This window comes from Furipterus horrens, unplaced genomic scaffold, assembly GCF_987537825.1.
Source record: "Furipterus horrens unplaced genomic scaffold, mFurHor1.1.pri manual_scaffold_5, whole genome shotgun sequence".
Classification (NCBI taxonomy): Eukaryota; Metazoa; Chordata; class Mammalia; order Chiroptera; family Furipteridae; genus Furipterus; species Furipterus horrens.
Genome location: NW_028327175.1, coordinates 60,136,070 through 60,156,001, shown reverse-complemented (window position 1 = coordinate 60,156,001; position 19,932 = coordinate 60,136,070). Strand labels below are relative to the sequence as shown.

At 35.8% G+C, this 19,932-nt stretch overlaps 2 pseudogenes; both read left to right on the top strand.

The window, feature by feature from the left end:
- The first annotated feature begins 13,545 nt into the window (after positions 1-13,545).
- LOC150008702 (large ribosomal subunit protein eL19 pseudogene) lies at positions 13,546-14,138 on the top strand (annotated as a pseudogene).
- Positions 14,139-15,112: 974 nt separating this feature from the next.
- LOC150008701 (ubiquitin-like-conjugating enzyme ATG3 pseudogene) lies at positions 15,113-16,187 on the top strand (annotated as a pseudogene).
- The last annotated feature ends 3,745 nt before the right edge of the window (positions 16,188-19,932 follow it).

Below are 19,932 nucleotides of genomic sequence, written 5' to 3'. Positions count from 1 at the left end.
GTAGCTCCAAATAGGTTGTCCAGGGCCAGACACAGGCAGCATCTGAAATTGTTCGGAACCAGACTCCCTATCAAAAGGCTCCAGAAACAACACACCCAGAGGCCAGCTTTAGAAAACATCAGAGTAGGATCCAATAAGCTCAGATAAGTTTTTCTTCATGTGGTCAGCATCTCCACAGCTGGTTGAGGTTTATCCTCATTTTCAGCCAATCTGAGCGTCAACCCCATGCACAAATCAGCCAACAGCAATCAATATTCAGTTGCAACAGAAAGGTCTGCAAAACCTATACAAGAGACATTTCTATAGCACACAACTCAGGTAATCGAGGAGAACATGCCACTGGGTCCCATAGGTAACCAACTATGTAAAGACTGGGAGTCATGGCATATCTACATAATACATAGAAAAAAAAACACAGAGAAGTCAAAATGGGGAGACAAAGAAACAGGCCACAAATGAAACAACGGAAGAAATCTCCAGGAAAAGAGCTAAATGAAATAGGGGTAAGCAATTTATCACATATAGAGTTCAAAAAAATGGTTATAAGAATGCTCAAGAAATTTAGTGAGAACTACAACTACATGAAAAAGGAGACAGAAACCATAAAAAAGAACCAATCAGAAATTAAGATCCCCGTGGGCTTCCAGCCAAGATGGAGATGTATGTAGGTAGAGACACTTTACCTCTTCGCACAACCATAAGGATCACAACTACCTCAAAACAATAACACAAGGAGTAGACTAACAGTGACAAGGGGAAGGGGGGAGGTAAAAAGGGGGGTAATAAAGGGAAAGGTCTAGTCAAAGAACATGCGTAAATGACACATGGACATGGACAACTGGGTGGGACTGTCTGTGGGAGAAGGTGTAGGCAGGGTACAGGGAAGCAATAGGAAAAAAAGTGGGACAACTGTAATAGAAAAACAAACAAATAAAATTTTTTAGTGGGGGAAAAAACATGAAAGCAAAATAAATTTTTAAATGAGCCAGCAAATCCTCCCTCCTCCCTAAAAGAAAAACTTCACATGTAATAAAGGGAACAAAAAAATGTAAAGTATGGAAATGCAATTTTATTGAATATTATAAAGACAAGGATTTCCCTTCACACTGTATAGTTTTCTCCCTACCTGATCCCTCCAGAATTTGGCTTTCTGAAGAAGTAAGTAATGAGATAAGGTTCTTTGCATAAAACCAATAAGACCAGTTGTTAATAGAGGTTTTGTTAACCAAGACTTTGACTGGAATGCCATGTCTAAAGGAGACATGCTTGGGCTCTGGTTGTTACCAAAAAGCCAAGAGGAACTGGGATTGACTTTAAAAGGTAATAAAAGCCCACAAAAAAAGATCTGTTACCTTGGTTGGTTGTGCAGTTCACGGCTTCTTACCAAGGAAGGAATGAAGGTTGCTCTCCTGAAAGATGTCTAGAAGGGACCTTAAGGCACAATGAAAAACCTGAAGGACTTGGAAAAGACAGGTGTTTACAGGCAAGGCTGAATGGCAGGTATGTGGCTCAGCTTCTGTGCCCTGAATGGCAGACTGAAAGTCACCCTAAAGGTTCCTTGTGTAAGTTCCAGCAAAGCAGACTTAAAGATCATATGTGACCATTTGCTGCTCTTGTTGTTTTTCTGCAAATGAATAAGATCAATTAAAACTGAACTTAATGCAGTGCCTTTAATGACAAGAAGGGTAATTTTAAGAGGAATAATTGCGATTCAAGGAAAATGACCATGCTTAGTGGTAGACTATAAGGTACTGCAGCTAACCATCTTTAAAGTTTATTTTCATTTAAAGTTTCCTTTCATGTGAAAGTTAAACTAGGTCTGTGACATTGTCAAAGATGCTTAATTTACAGGCAAGAAGAATGTCAAATGCCTTGCAAATGGATGTCTTTCCAATAAGACAGTCTTGCAGATTTAGAAACAGGTTTGTGGGTTATATTGCATAAATTAACATGTGTGTTCTGTTTTCATAGGGCATAAGCCTAAGATCTCATTACCTGAGTGATTGTCTGTAGGTATGGGCCTCACTTAATCCTGTCTGCATCATTGCCTCATGAGACTCAATGGTTTCGCTGAAGTAAGTGGTTGGGTTGGTGAAGAATGGGGTGGTCTTTGGGCTTCACCTTAAAAGAGGTTTCTCTTTTCTATCTTAATGGCTTGGAGAGAAAGTGCCCAGAGGTCTGAGATGGGGGAAACCTAAAATATTTTCCCCAGCCCAAGCTAAGTATAGTGGGCAAAAGGGTTATGAACAGGTGTGACATGCCTGGCATACCTTCCTCCAAAGAAGGTTGTTGTTTTTTTTTCCCTAATGGGGGACATTGAAAACTTAATCCCTGCCTTTTGTCAACTAGTGGTTATGGATTGAATGATGTCTTTTAACCCTTTTGCCAAATCTGTTGCCCCCAGAATACAACAAGAATGCCAGCCTATTAAACCAAGCATGCCATTGTCCAGGACAGTCAACTGACCTGGAGTCTGCAAGATCCTTCCCCATGTGGGAAGGCCACCCTCCCCTCCACACCCTCACTCTTATTAGGGAATTCTGGACCCAAGTGTAGGTAGGATGACGACCATGTCCAGCTTGAAGCAACTAGAGGAGCATGAGACCTTTGCTCATTGTTCTTTATAAGATTATAAAGGGTCTCAAGTCTGAGAGGGGGTAATTGTTACAGATTGGGGGTATCCCCAAAAAATAAGTAATTAATTAAAAATTTAAATTAAAATTAAAAAAACAGTAACAACAACAACAACAAACCAAAACTGTCATAAAATCAAACTGTATGGAAGTCCAATAGCCAAAGATTTAAGAAGTAATACACATCCAGATGGGTAAGAGGGGCAGATACGTAGAACCAGGGCAGAGATGATGTGGTGTGGTGGAGGCGAACCAGCAGAGGCAGTGGCAAAAGAGTAGCTATGATCATCCAGGAGAGACACCTGGAGAGCAATCCCAGCCCTCGGCCAGACCGCGCAGCTCACAGTTCCAGTGCTGCAAAAAAAAAGCCTCATAGCTTCTGGCAGTGAAAACTAGTGGGGGTTTGGGAGGCAGAAGAAACTTCCAGTCTCTCAGGAAAGTCCGTTTAGAAGGCCCCCATGGTTCTAGAATAAACATAAACCCACCCACTATGGGAACCATCACCAGGGCAACAGCTAGAGGGGCACCAGTCACATACAGGAAGCAGGTGAAGTGACTGGAAGAAGGGCAAGTGCCAAGCAACTGGCATTGCTCCCTCTATGACCCTTCTCCCACATACAGCATCACAAAGTGGTGAAAGGTGTTGCCCCACACTAATGAATATCTAAGGCTCCACCCCTTACAATGTAACAGGTGTGGCAGCCCTACATAATACACAGAGGAAACACCAGGATGCTGTCAAGTTGAGGAGATAGAGAAGTATGGCCCAAAAGAGGGAGCATATAAAGGCTCGAGAAGGAGAACTAAGTGAGAAGGAGATAACCAACCTAATAGACACAGAGTTCAAAACACTGGTGATAAGGATGCTCAGAGAAATGACTGAGTATGGCAAACACTAAGGGAACAAGTGAAGTCTACACTAAGTGAAATGAAAATTTTCACATGAAACCAATAGTGAAAGGAAGAAATCCATGTTTCAAATCAATGTACTGGAATATAAGGGAGAAATAAACAGTCAACCAGTACAGAATGAAGAAACAAGAATTGGAAAAAATGAGGAAAGGTTTAGGAATCCCTGGAACAACTTTAAACATAACAACATCCAAATCACAGGGGTGCCAGAAGGAGAGGAAGAAGAGCAAGAAATTGAAAACTTATTTGAAAAATAATGAAAGAAAACTTTTCTTTAGCAAAGAAAATAGACATACAAGTCCAGGAAGCACAGAGAATCCCAAACAAGTTGGACCCAAAGAGGACCACACCAAGATACATCATAATTAAAATGCAAAAGGCTAAAGATAAAGAGAGAATCTTATAAGTAGGAAGAGAAAAGAACAGTTACCTACAAAGGAGTGCCCAAAAGACTATCAGCTGATTTTTCAAAAGAAACTTAAAAGTCCACAAGGGACTGGCAAGAAGTATTCAAAGTGATGAAAAACAAGGACCTAAAACCTAGATTACTCTATGCAGGAAAGCTATCATTTAGAGTTCCAGGGTAGATAAAGTGCTTCCCAGGCAAGGTAAAGGTAAAAATATTCATCATTACCAAGCCCTTATTATATGAAATGTTAAAGGGATTTATTTAAGAAAACAAAGATCAAAACTATGAACAATAAAATGACAATAAACTCATAATTATCAACAAGTGAATATAAAAAAAATAATAATAAACTAAGTGAACAACTAGAACAGGAACAGAACCATAGATAAAAGAAGGGTTACCAGTGGGGAGGTGGAATGGGGAAAATGGAGGAAAAAGGTGCAGGGATTAAGAAGCATAACTGGTATGTACAAAATAGGATGATGTTATAAATAGTAAAGGAACTGGAGAAGCCAAAGAATTTATATTCATGACTCATTAACATGGACTAAGGTGGGGGAAAGGGACGTACTGGGCAGAGAGGAGCAAAGGAGAAAAAAATGGGACAATAGTAATAGCATAATAAATAAAATATACTTAGAAAAAGAAATGATGACTATAATATCTAAAATAAAGAATACACTGGAAGGAATAAATAGTAGATTGGGTGAAGCAGAGGACCAATCAGATATTTAGAAAACAAAGTAGATGAAAACACCTAATCAGAACAGAAAAAAAGAATTTTAAAAACATAAGGAGGGTTTAAGGGACCTTTGGGACAACATGAAGCCTAACAAAATCCACATCATAAGGGTGCCAGAAGGATAGGAGAGAGCAAGGGATCAAGAACCTATCTGGAGATATAATGACTAAAAACGTCCCTAATCTAGTGAAGAAAAAGTGCACACATCCCAAACATGATGAACCCAAAGAAGACTATGTCAAGACACATCATAATTAAAAAGGCAAAGGTTAAAAACATACAGTTAGTTACCTACAGGGAGCTTTCATAAGACTGTCAGCTGATTTCTCAACAATAACATTTTGGAACAGAAGGGACAGGCATGAAATATTCAAAGTAATAAAAATCAAGGACCTGTAACCAAGACTGTATTACCCAGCAAGGTTATCATTTAAAATTGAAGGAAAGATAAAGAACTTCCCAGAAGAGACAAAACTAAAGGAGTTTAATAACAACCAAAATAGTATTACAAAAATATATTAAAGGGCCTACCTGTAGAAGAAGGAGGATGAGGAGGAGGAGGAGGAGGAACAGAGGCATGTAGTTAAAAGAATAAAATGGCAATAGATATGTACATATCAATAATCATTTTTAATGTAGATGGCTTAAATGCTTCAATCAAGAGGTATAGAGTAGCTGAATGGATAAGAAAACAGGATGTGTGTGTGTGTGTGTGTGTGTGTGTGTGTATGTATGCTGTAGAAAAGAGACCCACCTCAAAATGACAGATACACACAGACTAAAAGAAAAAGGATGAAAAAAGTGCATTTCATGCAAAATGAAAGGAAAAAATCAGGGGTAGTAATACTTATATCTGACAAAATAAATTTTATAACAAAGTCTATAGTAACAGAAAAAGAAGAACGCTACATAATGATAAAGAGAGCATTCAAACAAGGATATAACCCTTGCAAACATGTATGCACCCAACATAGGAGCACCTATATATGTAAAGTAAAACTTGATGGATGTAAAGGAAGAGATTGACAGTAATACAGACATAGTAGGGGATTTTAACACCCATTAACATCAATAAGCAGATTTTTTCCCCTAACTTTTATTGTTTTGTACTCATTAAAGAAGGGTGAGAGGAGGAAATATACACACAAACATGCACACACCCCAAATACTTCTGAAGAAATCAGGTACCTAAACACTCATGTTGGTTAGCAAGTCAGCAAACAAGGGATACTAACACCTATGTGACCTATTTTCTCTGTTTCACTTTATCAATTAAAATCCAAATGTACACTAGGAGTTACATTTTATATACACTGCATAGAGAGTTAGCCCTGCAGTTGCCAGGGTCAACAGCAAGTATTGTGTGCTGTGTATATTTTGTGTGATTTGAAGTGACTCTTAGGTAGTTTTCCAAGTAAGCTGATTTAAAAAAATCCAAACTATTTCTTAAGTAGTTAAAAGGGGATAGTCATTTCATAGTAATCTGCTATCAGGAAGTTTGTTTCATAGAATTTTTCTTCTATTTGTATTTTCTTTTTTTTAAATTTTTTTATTTGTTTATTGTTTTTCTATTACAGTTGTCCCATCTTTTCCCCTATTGCCTCCCCCCACCCAGACCACCCCTTCTCCCACAGTCAATCCCCACCTCATTGGACAAGTACAATAAAGAGATTTCACAGACCAAAAAAATCAACAAGGAAACAGTGGCCTTAAATGACACACTAGATCAGATGGATTTAATTGATATTCTCACAGCAGCAGAATATACATTCTTTCCAAGTGTACTGAAACATTATCTAGGATAAACACATATAGGATACAAAACAAGTTTCAGTAAATTTAAGAAGATTGAAATAATAACATATATCTTCTCTGACCATAATGGTATAAAACTAGAAATCAATTACAAGAAAAACAAAATAAAAAACACACACACACAAAGACATGGAGGCTAAATATAATGTTACTAAACAATGAATGCATTAACAATGAGATCAAAAAAAAAATCAAAACATACCTTAAAACAAATGAAAATGAAAAAACAACAACCCAAAACATAGGGGACAAAGGAAAAGCAACCCTAAGAGGGAAATTCATAGCATCGCAGGCCTATCTCAAAAAACAATAACAAAAAGCTCAAATAAACCATCTAACTTTACACTTAAAGGGACTAGAAAAAGAACAACAAAGTCCAAAGTGAAAAGGAAATGATAAAATATAGTCTAAGAAACAATACAAAAGATCAGTGAAACCAAGAGCTAGTTCTTTGCAAAGATAAACAAGATTGACAAACCTTTAACTGGGCTCATCGATAAAAAAAAAAATTAAAAAAGAGGATCCAAATAAATAAAATCAGAAATAAAAGCAAAGTAACAACTGACACCAAAGAAATACGAACAATTGTAAGAAAAATTATGAATAACTATACATCAACAAATTGGACAATCTAGAAGAAATGGATAAATTCCTAGAAACATACAATCTTTCAAAACAATCACAGAAAGAATCAAAGAATCTGTATAGGCAGATTATAACTAATGAACTTGAAGAAATAACAAAAAAATCTCCTAATAAAAAAAATGCTTAACCATATGGCTTCACAGGTGAATTTTACCAAACATTCTAAGAAGTACTAGCAATTATACTTCTCAAACTATTCCAAAAAGTTTAAGAAGAAGAAAGACTCCAAAGCTCATTTTGTAAGGTCAGTAATATCCTAATTTCAAAACCAGATAAAAACACTACAAAAAAGAAAAGTAATATACATGATGAATATGTATGCTAAAGTTTTAAACAACATATTAGCAAACCATATCCAATAATACATTTAAAAGGTCCTACACTATGATCAAGTGAGATTTATTCCTGGGATTCAAGGTTAGTACAATATCTGCAAATCAATGAACATGATATATCACATAAACAAAATGAAGAATAAAATCCAAATGACCATCGCAATAGATTCAGAAAAAGCATTTATAAAATCCAGCACACATTTATAATAAATACTCCCCGCAAAGTGGAAATAGAGGGACCTTCCCTCAATGTAATAAAGGCCATATATGAAAAACCCACAGCCAACATCATGCTTAATGGACAAAAACTACAACTGTTTCTCTTAAGGTTAAGAAAAAGACAGGGATGTCCACTTTTACCACTCATTCAATATAGTACTGGAAGTCTTAGCCATAATAATCAGACAAGAAGGAGAAATAAAAAGGAATACAAATGGGAAAGGAGGAAGTAAAACTGTCATTATTTGCAGATGACATAATACTGTATATAGAGAAGCCTAAATATTCCACACACACACAAAAAAAAACTACTAGAAGAGAAAAATGAATTCAGTAAAGTAGCAGGATATAAAATAAATATCCAGAAATCAGCTGCATATTTACAGACAAATACCGAACTATCAAAAATAGAAACTAAGAAAACAATCACATTCACTACTGCTTCACAAAGAATAAAATACCTAGGAATAAATTAAACCAAGGATCTAAAAGACCTATACTTGAAAAATTATAAGGCACTGGAGAAAGTAATTGAAGAAGATACAAATAAGTGGAAGCACATACCATGTTCATTGATAGGAAGAATTAACATCATTAAAATGTCTATACTACTAAAAGCAACCTATAGATTCAAGATAATTTCTATCAAGATACCAAAGGTATATTTCACAAAACTAGAATAAATAGTCCAAAACTATATGTTATCAGAAAAGACCACAAATAGCCACAGCAATCTTGAGAAAAAACAACAAAATTGGAAGAATCATGCTACCTGATATGTCAAACTATACTGCAAGGCCTTAGCATGGTATTGGCATAAAAACAGATATATAAATCAATAGAACAGAACAAAGTCCAGAAATAAACCCATGACTTTACAGTCAATAAATATTTGACAAAGCTGGTAAAGATAGGATAAAATACAATGGGGTAAAGATAGTCTATTCAACAAATGGTGTTGGGAAAATTGGATAGATACATGCCAAAAAAAAAAGAGAAATGACTATCTTTTTACATCATACACAAGAATAAACTCAAAATTTATTAAAGTTTTAAATGTTACACTCAAAACCATAAATAATTTAAAAGAAAACATAGGCTGTAAAATCTTGGCTATTTCTCATAGTGATATTTTTTCTGATATATTGCCTAAGGAAAGGAAGAAAGGAAGGAAGGAAGGAAGGAAGGAAGGAAGGAAGGAAGGAAGGAAGGAAGGGAAGGAAGGAAGGAAGGAAGGAAGGAAGGAAGGAAGGAAGGAAGGAAGGAAGGAAGGAAGGAAGGAAAAGAAAGAAAGGACTTTGTCAGTGACACATCTGGAAAGGGGTTATATCAAAATTTTATAAAGAACATGAAAAACTCAACACTGAAAAAAGAAACAACCCAATTAAAAATGGACAGAAGACCTGAGTAGAAACTTCTCCAAAGAGGACATAGAGATGGCCCACAGACATATAAAAAGGTACTTAATGTCTCTAATCATCAGAGAAATGCAAATCAAAACCACAATGAGATATCACCTTACACCTATCAGAATGGCCATCATCAATAAATCAACAAACAAGTGTTGGCGAGGATGTGGAGAAAAGAGAACATTCATGCGCTGTTGGTGGGAATGCAGATGGTACAGCCACTGTGGAAAGCAGTATGGAGTTACCTTAAGAAATTTTTAATGAAACTGCCTTATGATTTGGTGATTCCACTTCTGTGAATTTATCCAAAAAAATATGAAACACTAATTCAAATGAACATATGCACCTCTATGTTCATTACAGCATAATTAACAATAGCCAAGATTTGGAAGCATCCCAAGTGTCCAACAGTAGAGGAGAGGATTTAAAAAGCTGCGATTCATTTATACAATGAAATACTACTCAGCTGTAAAGAAAAAAAAGAAAGGAAATCTTACAATTTACAACAGCATGGATGCACCTGTAAAGCATTATGCTAAGTGAAATAAGCCAGACAGAGAAAGACAAGTACCATATGATTTCACTCATATATGGAATCTAATGAACAAAATGAATCAAGAAGCAAAACAGCAACAGAACCATAGACAGAGAGCAGGCTGACAGCAGTCTAAGTTGAAGGGAACTGGAGGGCTGGATGAAGAGGTGATAGAGGGATTGAGAAAAAAACTAATTGACATGGACAACTGTGTGGAGATTATGGGGGCACTAGGGGTGAGGGGAGGTGGAGGCAGGTATGAGGGGATAAATGGTGATGGAAGGAGACTTGACTTGGGGTGGTGAACTCACAACACAGTGTACAGATGATGTATTGTGGAATTGGGAACCTGAATCCTGTGTAATTTTGTTAACCAGTGTGACTTCAATAAACTCAATAACCTCACCTGGCTAAGTCATGTGCTGAATCCAGTGGTTCTAAGAAATTAATTAGAATTCTATTTTTACATCTTTACTTTCTCTCTGCCAGCTTTATTGTAATATATGCCTTACCCATGCAGTAGGTATGGATGGCCACCAGTAGCCCTAAGAGGACTCTCTGTAGTTTAGTAATGCAAATGAAAAGGGAGTCTCTCTTTCCCAGTTGTTTCTGCTAAGGTCTCAAAATGACTTGGATTTAGCTTGAGTACCATACCCACCTTTGAATTTTGTTTTGTCTTAGGATTTGTGATAATGATTGGCAAGACTTGGTTCACATGCCCACCCTGGAGCCATACTGAGTTCAGTCCATTTGGGTTACACTGAGCAAAAATCAAGAACGAGTAATCCCCTCAAAGACACAATGAACAGAAAAATACATATTTTTCACTACACAGATAAAATATCATCATGGATTTCTGTTATTTTAAACATTCTATTTTAATAAAACAACCTTTCATAGATTAAGTAAACTGCACTATCTGAAAGGATAGGCACTCTATTCTGTTTATGTTCTGACCAATTATCTGAAGCCAAATGGAAATATAGTAATACTTGTATTGCTGGCGAAATCATCAAGAGTACTTCTTGGCTTCTGACCCATTCTACATACTTTCTTTCTTTTAAAAAAAATTTAGATCCAATTAAGTTAAAGATTATTTTCAGGACAGTCTATTGCAGAGGGGTATCCTAAAATTTTATATAAGAGGAGGGACAGTCACAAGAGGCCAGGGATAAAGCCTAGTAAGCAAGAAACTAGATAGCTCACATCAATACAGAAGTCCCAGGAAGTCAAGAATATCAGGAAGGTAGGACTAAAAAGACAGGCTCTTGCACCTGGGAAGTCAGAAGTTTAATAAGGACTACTGTAGGAAGCAGGAAATTGTGGATCCAAGAAAGAGAATATTCTGTGCAGTTGTTTCTTTTTTTAACTGCTGCTGAATGCTGAATATTGAAAAACAAGGTCTCACCAGCTGAAATTATATTCCCATTCAGAAATATCAATAGGATTCCCCGTGTGCCTTTTTATCACATTTGAAGAAAAGGAAGAGCACCAGGACTTTGCACATGTTAAATAGATTAGACCAGGTGGTCTAAACAAGTCGATCCTACTCATAAATAATCCTGAGGTCATTGCTTCAAATTTTTAAAATTACTCTCCTTTTAATGTATTCCTATTTCTGGTATTCAGAAAAATTTGGCTAAAAGCCACATTGATTGACACTGCTCTAAATCATGGGGAATGCAGCATGGCCAGGGTCACTGACAGACTGTGCATCTTCTCAATAATTACCCTCTCAAGAAGACCATATTATTTGGAAATGAGTCACAGTTCACTCTTTAGCACTAAATATCGTTGATTCATATACCAGAAATTAAGCGGGAGGAGTAAGTAAAAATAGTATTGAACAATGAGAATTTTATTTAATCCTCTGACTATCTTAAAGCCTTGGGAAAATGGTATGATAACTACTAATGATGAGTTCATAGCAATACAGAATGTCCTCGAATAACATCATTTTGTTCAATGTTGTTTCATTATAATGACAATGTGATACTCTAGGAATTTCACTCTTGTTTATATCAATTAGTCTATGGTGAAATTAGTTTTGCTATACATCGCTTCACCAGACATCCAAGAAGCTATCCATGATGTTAAGTGAGGATTTACTGTACCAATTTAAGGTGATTTATTAATTTTTAATTTTGTAAACATTTACTGAGCGTCTAGAATATTTCAGTTACTGTGCTAAATGTTAATATAATACATATACATACAAACAAATTGCCAAATAACATGATCAGTGTTACTAACAAATAAGTAAAACTGTGATAGTGGCTGCAAAGAAATGTAAGAGAGTCCTTACCAACATTTGAATGAGGTATAAGAATAAGCAAGCATTTGTCCACTTGGAAAAGGGTGTTGCTGACAGAAGAAACAGCATTCACAATGGAGAGCCTAATGTATATTGTGAATAAACAGAGTTCAGTGTTAATGGAGCACAACTATGAGGTGACAGATGAATTGTAGATGCTGATAAAAATCAGATTGCAAGGAGGAATGTAAACCAAACTAGTTTTTTTTTTTAAATTTTTATACTTAGTAAGTTATGAGGTCTTTTCTTAAAATCAGTGAAGATGACCTTTTCCTATTTAATTTTTGAGTAATACAAGTGCTCCATCTATGTGAAAGGAGGAGCAGGATTAATGGTAGGTAGGTAAGAAACAATGGCCACACAGCAAATAATGAGATAGCAGTAGAATAGAGAAAAACTTAATTAAAAGATAGAATAGGTGCAACTTAATGACCAATTTTGAATAATTGTAGAAAGAGTGAAAATAATTGATAATATACCATGACTTATAATTTGGAAAATAAGAAAAAAGTGAAAACAAAAACTAAACTTAAGATTATGAAAGGTGGGGTACTGTATCTGAAGCTGGTAATTGTCCACCAAATCCATGCTCCTATTCTGCCTAGGCATTCCAGTGGACTACATTTCCTGAAGTCTTTTGAAGTTAGCTGGATGCTAAACAAGCATATTTTTTAAAGTACTTCTCATATATTAAAAGCAAGTGAATATGGACTTAGAAATTTGAGGCTTCAGGAGAGATGTCATGTGCGGAGTTAGGACTAAGAACCATCACTGTATGATTCACACCATGAGAATGAGTAGAGAACTTGACCACCACACTAGACCTAATCCATTGCAAGACACAAAATATTTATTTGATTATACTATTACTATAACATCATTATGTATAAGATTCAGAAATAAAATATAACTGGATACATAATATTAAAAAACAACAGCAAGTAAAATCTAACACTATCATTTCTCTATCACCTGTGATCAAATGTAGGAAGTGTAAAGGGCAAGACAAGAGATAGCCAATGTTGCTTTATTCTACCCTAAGGTCACATAGCATATACACACAGATGATGTTCTCCACTATGAGTAACAACTAAATAAAAATCTCAGATATCATTTTATTTATTTCTTTATATCCCACCACCTTTCAAAAAGAATTTGAGGCATCCCAAGTACTATTTTCTGCAACATATGAAAATTTACCCAACTGTTGAAGAACTATACCTGTACCTATGTACAAAATATATATATATATAAATAGTATAGAATTTACTATACTTTTATATTTAAAATGTTTAGAATATGCACTAATTAATTTGATACTTACAGACAGAAAAAAAGTGGGGGAAATGCTGAAATGCTGTTTATGTAAAAAACAAACACCATTCTACTAAAATTTAGAAATGTTTTCTTAATTCCACATACATTATTTTAGTCAAAATATAAAGATTAAGTAGTTTGTGTCCAAGCAGCTTTATTTTATATTACTTTGTTCTAAGAACTAAAAAGCCCCACCTGAAAAACTATTGATATTACTCACATAAAAACAGTATTAACCTTTTGCCGCTGCAGCAGCAGCCATGACTACACTCAGGCTTCAGAAGAGGCTTGCCTCCAGTGTCCTCTGCTGTGGCAAAAAGGTCTGGATGGACCCCAATGAGACCAATGAAATCACCAATGCCAACTCCTGTCAACAGACTTGGAAGCTGGTCAAAGATGGGCTGATCATCCAGAAGCCTGTGACTGTCTATTTCCAGGTTCAATGCCAGAAAAACACCTCGGCCCGCAGGAAAGGCAGGCATGTGGGTATACGTGAGTGAAAGGGTAGTGCCAATGCTCGAATGCCTGAGAAAGTAACCTGGCTGAGGAGGATGAGAATTCTGCCCCAGGTACTCAGAAGATATCGTGAATCTAAGAAGACTAACCGCCATGCCACGTGTACCACAGCCTTTACCTAAAAGTGAAGGGTAATGTGTTCAAAAACAAGCAGATTCTCATGGAACACATCCACAAGCTGTAGGCAGACAAGGCTTGCAAGAAGCTTCTGGCTGATCAGGCTGAGGCCCATAGGTGTAAGACCAAAGAAGCTCGCAAGTGCCATGAAGAATGGCTCCAGGCCAAGGAGGAGGAAACAATCAAAACTCTGTCCAAGGAGGAAGAGACCAAGCAATAAAACTCCACCTTTCTTACCTGTACATGGTGGCCTTGGCAATTACATAGATCAATCATTGAATAAAGTAGCCTCATCTACCTTAAAAAAACAAACAAAAAAAAAAAAACACTATACCAGAAATTGTTCTATGAAAATTATAATATAGTAAGGAAAGTACTGGCACTTTAGCCATCCCCTGCTTTATTCTTTATTCAATTTTTTAAATTAAATTTCCCATTTAAGTATTGACCAAGTTTGCCTTCATTTAGTTTCAGAGAGCCTGAGGGCAAAAATTATAAGATATCTGAATTGTTTATTTTAAAACTTTAAAGGCATCTGAGGCATCTCCTATATTTTATAGACTTTGAACGGATCAGTGTCAACTACTGGAAATGTAGGTTCAATGATCCTATAAACCTAAATAGCCATTCTCTACCCAAATGAAGTGTCACGTGAGCCCTTTGGCCTTGAAGAATCTCACCCAGACTGGCTTATTTATAGTAATTGCATGTTTTAGTCAATAATAAATCTTACATTCATAATCTATAAAGAAACAAATTTTTCTTTATATTAAGTTATGAAAGTCAATGATGGCTGTGAGGTGAGCTGTTTGGAAAGAAGTCTGGAAATTCAGCTCTGTTAGGTAAGCCTTTTAAGATCATTTCTCTCTTAGCAACAGAAGGAACAGTACTTCAGTTTAGATTTTATTTCCTTATGGAACATATTCTAGTGGTAAAAATGACTGAATATTTTGTGACTCTGAAATGCAATAATTAAAACATAAGCTGTTCCTTGGGAACTCTAAATATTTTTCTAAATTTGAGATGCACAATTGGGATATCTCAAACTAAATTAAGATTATTTAAAGAGTAAAGCCTCGCGTCCAGTCCCCTCTGGCGCCGTCACCTGGGTGCTGATGCAAGTCGGCAGTAGCGAGTACATTTTCTGGCTCCTGGTCCCTTGTCCCGGCTGCCCTTCCCATGCCGTCACGGGGCCGGCTGCTATTCGGGCCCCAGGATGCAGAATGCGATAAACACAGTGAAGGGAAAGGCACTGGAAGTGGCCGAGTACCTGACCCCTGTCCTTAAGGAATCAAAGTTTAAGGAAACAGGTGTTATTACCCCAGAAGAGTTTGTGGCAGCTGGAGATCACTTAGTTCACCACGGTCCGACATGGCAATGGGCTACAGGGGAAGAATTGAAAGTGAAGGCATACCTTCCAACAGGCAAACAATTTTTGGTCACCAAAAATATGCCATGCTACAAGCGGTGAAAACAGATGGAATATTCAGATGAGTTGGAAGCTATCATTGAAGAAGATGATGGTGATGGAGGATGGGTAGATACTTATCAAAATACAGGTATTACAGGAATAGCCGAAGCAGTTAAGGAGATCACACTGGAAAGCAAGGACAGTATAAAACTCCAAGGTTGCTCAGCATTATGTGAGGAGGAGGAAGAGGAAGATGAAGGAGAAGCTGCAGATATGGAAGAGTATGAAGAGAGTGGATTGTTGGAAACAGATGAGGCTACGCTAGACACAAGAAAAATAGTAGAAGCTTGTAAAGCTAAAACTGATGCTGGAGGTGAATGCGTTATTTTGCAAACCAGAACTTATGACCTTTACATCACTTATGATAAATATTAACAGACACCAAGACTATGGTTGTTTGGCTGTGATGAGCAACAGCAGCCTTTAACAGTTGAACACATGTATGAAGATATCAGTCAAGATCATGTGAAGAAAACAGTGACCATTGAAAATCACCCTCATCTCCCAGCACCTCCTATGTGTTCAGTTCACCCATGCAGGCATGCTGAGGTGATGAAGAAAATAATTGAGACTGTTGCGGAAGGAGGGGGAGAACTTGGTGTTCATATGTATCTTCTAATTTTCTTGAAATCTGTACAAGCTGTCATTTCAACAAGAGAATATAACTACACAAGACACTTCACAATGTAACAAAGAGAGCATACAGTCTATCCTAATTATTGGTTCTGATTTGTAAAGAATTAACCCATAGATGTGACCATTGACCATATTCACCAATATGTACAATTTCTCTAATAAACGGACATATGTTTATGCATTAAATAAAAAAATTAATAAAGTTCCACTACCAAAAAAAAAAAAGTAAAGCCAAACCTTTTTGCAAAATTGATGCAGGCACCTACAATATCTGTATAATATCAGAACATAACCTGAACATAATACCTAGCTGCAGACACATCAAACCATTTATATCTTTAAATTTAAAATACATCTAAACAACATACTAAAAAAAGTCCTAATTTCTTGAATAGTACAATTTGATTCTTCACATCTTTTTAAATATTTGCAGTTGAAGATGACAGATTGTACATATTCACTTCTCCTCCTTCCTAAAATCACACTGAAATAATAGAAATATGAGTAAAAGGGACTAAAAATTGAAAATTACTAAGATTAGGAATGGGAGCTATCAGCAGACCAGAGATTTTTAACAACTTTGAGGCAGAAAGTAGATATGAATGAATATGCTCTATTTTACATATCTACTATACTGCTGATACAGACTTGGGCTGTGTCCAACGTTTTGTTGTTGTTGCCACTATTGTTGGTACTGTTATTGTTTCCCCCTCAGCTATTTTTGTAATTACAGACGATAGTGCTCTGAGTACTCTTGTACACTGATGTTTGTATGTAAGAGCTCCTCTGTGGTACATACCTACAGGTGGACTTGCTCAGTCATAGGGTGTGCTCATACTCACCTTTACTAATAATGCTCTTTTTTAAAGTTATTGTACCAATTCATACACAACTAAGCATTTATGAGTCTTAGTGCTCTATATCCTCTTTAAAACTTATAATCTCCCATTTTAATTTTTTGCCTATGTAGTGTTTATAAAGTGGCATCTGATTGTAGTGTTACATGTCCTTGATTTTCATGAGATTGTAAAGTATTTAATGTTTTTGTTTTATTTCTCACTTTGCCCCTGTGACCTAGTTACGTGTTTTGTCCATTTTCCTATTAGGTTATCTATTTTTTATTTTCATATATTCTGAGAACTAATTTTTTCAGTTACATATATTTCAAATTCTCACAATTTGTAGTACAGCTTTTGATGAGGAAATAATGTTATATACTATGGTTGGATATAGTAAATCATTTACTTAGAGTTTGTTCTTTTACTTAAATATATTTCCTATGTTAAGTTTGCTTTAACGTTTTTATTTTAATTCCTTACTATCTAGGAACTGGTTTTTGTCAATGAAGTAACAAAGGAATAAAGGTGATTTTTGTGGGTATTTTTCTGTATTGATAGCCAAATGTTAGAGCACCATTTATTAAAGAGGCTATCTTTTCCCACTAATAGACAATGCCTATTCCATTATCAATCAAATGTCCACTTATGCATGCATATTTTGTCCCCACTATTCTGTCCTGTTGCTCCAATTGTCTATCACTGTGCCTTTACATTTTATTTTCTATAGATTTATCATAAGTTTTCAGAATTTGGTAAATCAAGTCTCCATTCTCCCACTGCACCTCACTACTTCTGGACTGTTTTTGCTATTCTTAACCTCTTGCTCTTTTATAAAAATATTACGTTAAATTTAAAATGTTCCTAAAAGGAAAACAATGGAAATCTGATAGCAACTTATTGAATCTAAAAATATTTTTGAGGAGAACTGACAACTTCACAATTGTCTTCTATGTATAATTATGATATGTCTGTATTTATTTAGGTTTTATCATTTCTGTCAATAAAGTTTATAACTTTCTTCCTGTACATATTTTGAAATATTTTCCTAAATACTTTATATTTCTACTATTGTAAATGGCCTTTATATTTTTTAAATGATTATTGTGCAAAATCAATATATCTATCAGCCTATTTATTTAAATAATGTGTAGCATTTTACAGCTAATTGTGTTATATAAGAAATGCCAGTTTTAATTAATTTTTCTTCAATAGTTAGAGATTCTCCTTCCACCCCTAGTCTAATTGCCCTGAATAGAGCCCTCAGCACTGTACTGAATAGAAACAATAGTCAGATTTCTTGATCTGTAACTGGCATTAAAGGGAAATCTTTCAACATTTCACCATTAAATATTATATTTGTTGTGATTTTTTTGTACATATTCTTCATCAGCTTAACAAATTTCCTTCAGCTCCAAGCTGTTAAATGTTTTTTAATCATAAGTGGAAGCTAAATTTTATTAAAGATGTATAATTATTTTGTTATTGAAGTGATCATGTAGTTTTTTCTCCTTTAATCTTTTGAGGTGTTGACATATTAATGTATTATCTAATGGTAAACCAATTTTGCGTGTAGTTCTATTACATTATTTTTTAATTATCTAACATAGTAAAAGTTAAGGTAATTCACCTGAAACTCTAAAACAGAAGAATCTCTCTCCAGGGTATGAGAGGTGGAGTCCATTTTGATAAGTTTATGCATGGTGTGAAAGGTGATAAAGATAAGAAATTACTGTAGACTAAAAAGACTTGTTGGATTGAATTGTATCCAGATACAGTCTTATTCTGGATGAAAGAAATTTTAAAATTATTTTTCTATATTTAAGTTAATAAAAAATAATTTTTGGCATTTGAGAAGAAAATAATACAATACACCTCAGAGTTGTCCTAAAACACTGTTCCTACCCTGGCATGATACAGTATTTTCTAGAACAGGGGTCCTTGTGGTACCCATGGAGAAATACCATTTGGTCCTTTCACTGTGGATTGAGCTTGGGCACCCGGCTGTAGTGTAAACACATATGCATGTGAGGCATGTAGTGACAATAATAAAAGAAAAGAGGCCTTGGGTCAAGAACAAGATCATCCTATAGTGCCATGCTCAGTCACAGAACTCTAAGAAAGTCCAAGAATATTAAATTTAAACTTTGGCTTCCAGGTAATTTTGAAAGGGTAGCCATCAAAGTATGAGTACAGAATGCATTTTTAGCTTGATTAATAACAAATATTTAGAAATATTGTGTGTGGTCCTCCTTTTAAACTCTTGCCTCAGGGCATGCCCATGTTAAGAGTGTGCATGCTTTCTAGTATGTGCATTTGTTGTTCCGCCAGGCTGCCTTTAGAGCTTCCACTCTCCCTCCTTGACCAGCATTAATAGTTGAGAAAAAGCATCCTGGGTATGAAAAAAACTTACAAAGAAGAGTTTTGTATGGGATATTCCAGCATACATCTGATATTTGTCTACATTTCCAGAGTCTATATTTACCCTCTATGCAATGCTTTCTGTAACAAGATTTCCAATCATGGCACATAAATAGACACACAGCAGTTAGTTGTTTTAAATGTAAAACAAATGGTTTCACCTCTTGCTCAAAACTCTCCAGTCTCATTATATCAAATAATTCAAAAGTTCTTTTCATGGCCTCTAACCCCTAAGAATCCTGAAACACCAATTTAAAAGAACATATGCACTTCTATGTTAATAGCAGTACTATTTACAATAGTCAAGCACTGGAAACAGCCTAAGTGCCCATCAACAGAAGAGTGGACCAAAACTGGTGCATTTACACAATGGAATACTACACAGCAGAAAAAAATGAGGAATCCCTACCTTTTGCAACAGCATGTGTGGAACTGGAAACTATCATGCTAAGTGAAATAAGCCAGTCTGTAACAGAAACACCATATGATCTCACTTATAACTGGAACCTAATGAACAAAATAAACTAATGAGCAAAATAGAACCAGAAGCATGGAAACATGGAACAGACTGACAGTTGTAGGAGGGGAGGAGGGACAGTGGGAATGGCAGAAGAAATGGGAAGGGATTAGTCAAAGAACATAGACATGGA